Source organism: Belonocnema kinseyi, chromosome 7 (genome assembly GCF_010883055.1).
Source record: "Belonocnema kinseyi isolate 2016_QV_RU_SX_M_011 chromosome 7, B_treatae_v1, whole genome shotgun sequence".
Taxonomy (NCBI): Eukaryota; Metazoa; Arthropoda; class Insecta; order Hymenoptera; family Cynipidae; genus Belonocnema; species Belonocnema kinseyi.
In genome coordinates, this window is record NC_046663.1 from 24832012 (window position 1) to 24835571 (window position 3560).

Genomic DNA, 3560 nt, shown 5'->3' on the forward strand with positions numbered 1-3560 from the left:
TTCAAATGACCTTGAACCTGAAGCGATAGAGTTCAACGGATGCCAGATTCGTAATTAGCGACTCCAAAAACCTATAACGTATTTTTTTTGGATTTTTTAACCATTTTTTCTTGATTTGACCTTCCAATGACCTTGAACCTGACGCGATAAAAGTCAAAGGACGCCAGATTTGTATTCGGCGACCCCGAAAACCGTAGTAAACCCGAGCTAACCTCAGAATACATGTTTAAGAGTGTCAAATCTCTAGAAAATACAGTTGGTGGGTAGTGGTGTTTCCTATATTTGTGCAATCGACTCGGGATACTTATAAGATACTACCATGATTTTTTCAGATTTTTTGGTCCAAAAATAAAGTAGGCCAAAAACCGGCCTTACCGCCCCTCCCCCTTTATTTATAATAATTTGTTAATAACGAATTTGTTTCTATATTGTCTAATATTGGAATATCCTTAACTAATGCTATTTTATGCAACTTAAGGGATTTCAACCATTATCCTGTTATTGACGAGCACTGGGAACGTCAAATAGAAAAAAGGTAATTTTTTCGTCATATTTGTTTTTTTATAAAAAAATTGAAAACCTAATTCAAACAAGTCATTTCTCTTCCCAGTGTGTTACACTTCTTTGAGTCCGAAACCAAAAACTCTCTTTTTTAATAATCTTGTAGGACAATAAAAAAAATGTTTTCTCTTGACTTTTTTCCATATCGTCCGTTATTTGGCATAAAATGTTGATTTTCGTGTGTTTTTTGGAATACTGTAAATGCTACGAGTATAACTCTGGTAAATTTTGGTTCTATAGAAAAATGTCATTAAGATAAATTCTTTGTCTATTTGAATAGTATGAATATTCGTACAGAAATGCTCTGAATTTTGAAAAAAAGTAATCTAAACAATTTTCAAAATACGCTAACTTTTTATATTTTTTTCCAAAATAGCTAGCTTACGAACTTGACCTTTATTTTAGGACACTCAAAGAGTATACTAAAGGCCAATCAAATCTGTTAATTCTTTCGAAAGTTGTCGTGCTAACTCATACAAATAGCTAATAAAAACTTTAATAACGACAAGAATTTTTCCTCAAAATGAATATTTTTCCAGTTTTTATTTATTTAAAAAAGTGGAATTTTGTGCACGTCAAGAGTTTATAAAATCGTATCAATAAACAATAAACAACCCGCTCCGCTTTAATTTGTTCACGCCTGAGTGCTCACCTGAGTGGCAACCGCAGACCTCGCGCATCCCGCGCAGCTTCTCTTACGTCAACCTGTGGAGCGGCGTCAATTCTCGGAAGGGCTGTAAAAGGGAGGGCTATTAAAGTGTGGTTGCCAGAGTTGTTTCCCCTCGGTTAATTATTTTATTTAGAATTTTAAATTACATCCCAGGGACTTCTATGGGACATTTTTGGTCTTTCGATCCAAAGTGGTCCAGCCAGCAACTTGAAAACTATGCGCTTCCGGAAATTTGTGTGAGCAAAGAAATCGTGTGGCACCCTCACAAACCTAGCAAATTATATTACATCGATACGCTAAATCAGAGAATCCTATTGCTTGTTTATAGTGAGAAGGAAGAAAGGATTACTGGTAAGTTCTTAATAGAGAATTTCTGTTTCAGGTAAAAAATTTTTGTATTACTAGTCAGAAAATAATTCCTTATAAAAATTCCCTGTCCTAAAATCCAAATTATAATTTTTCGCGAAAGTTTCACTTCTTAAACAAAAATTTTATTTATAATCCAAAACGCGAATCATCTGAGAAATTAGCGGACCTTTAGCCAAAAATATTAATTTTCACCTCAACGAAACGAGTTTTGAACATACAAAATGTATTTTCAATCAATGAAATGAATTTTTAAACAAATAATTAAAGTTTTAAACAAACATTTTCATTTTTTTTAATGTGAGATCTTATGATCAATTTAAAGCCAAGTAGATCAATTTTCTATCAAACAAACATAATATTTAAGCAATATATGAATTTTAAAACAAATACTTGAATATTTAAAAAAATTCTGCATCTATTGGATACATTTTACCAAAAATTGACGACTTATCCAGTAAATCTATAAAATTTACTTCTTCATGATCAATAAAAGAACCTTATTTTACACTTTTTATAGTAGCAATTACATTTTTCTAAATTATAATATTTAATTTTTAAAGGACTCATATTGTGGAGTTTATCAAATGCACTTTCTTATATCCACACCGGCAACAAATATATTTATTGAATAATATTATTGCATCTCTCCTTGATAATAATAATAAGAATAATTGTAACGAAATTTAAATTAACGCAGTTACTAATGAAATCGACAGCTCTTTTTAAAAATTTTTGATTTTGTATTTTAATTATTTATTTACCTTGCGCTACGCATTCGATCTTTGTATTTTGCCCACATTCATGCCCAGACCTTTTAAAATTAAATGTGAAGAGATCGAAAACTGTAATTTCGTGGTTGTGAAATCTCTTTTGTTAAAGCTCTTTCAATTTTAGCGAACACATTCTCATTAGCTATCTCCTAGTTATCACTCGATTTTGTTCCAAATTCAAACTTTTCTACATTATGTTCAACACTTTTATATCAAATATAATATATTTGTTATATACCTCTGCCTAGGTTTGCTCATTCAGATGTGGCAAAATGATGTACAAATATATTTTCAGCTACAATGCATTATGTATTATTTGAATAATTTTTTATAATTTTAATTCATAACATGCCTGGAAATTAAAAAATACTTATTTTTATTCACTGGTTTTAATAATTTTGTTCTTAATCATTTTTTTATAAATAATTTAATAATAATTTAATTTTCACTAGAAAATATAAATGCAAAAAACATAAATTTTTACTCAAACTATGGAATATTTATTTCAAATACAAAAAATTTTCCATACAAAAAACCAAACTTTAAAAAAATTATTACACTTTCAAACAATGTGATGAATTTCCAATTATAATTTAAATTATTTAACTGGAATAGTCGATTTTCAAACAAAAGAGATGACATTATAACTAAAATCGTTAAATCTGTAACTAGCATAATTGAATTTGTGACCGGAGAGATGAATTTTCAACCAAGAAGATTAATTTCTACGAAAAAAGCTGAATTTTCAACTGAAAAAAACTACATTTTTCAAAGAATAATTGAATTAATAAATTTTTCTCAAAAATGAATGTTAAAATAAAGAGATTAATGTTTATATGAAATTGTAGAATATTCAACTGAAATACTGGTGAGATTTTCAGTTTAAAAACAAAATAATAGTTCAACCGAAAGTGAAACAAATTTTAAGCAAAATAGGAAAATTTTCGGCCGAAAATTTCTTTTCATCTGAAGGAAAAACAAGTTTTCTATGAAATACCTCATATTAAAAAATATACATATATATTTTCTAATTAAAATGGTGAATCGGCAACATAAAAAAATTAATAAAGGGGGAGGGTCGGTTAGGCCGGTTTCTGGCCTAATTTATTTTTGGACCAAAAAATCTGAAAAAATCATGTTAGTATCTTATAAGTATACCGAGTCGATTGCACGCTAAACGGACTACCCTC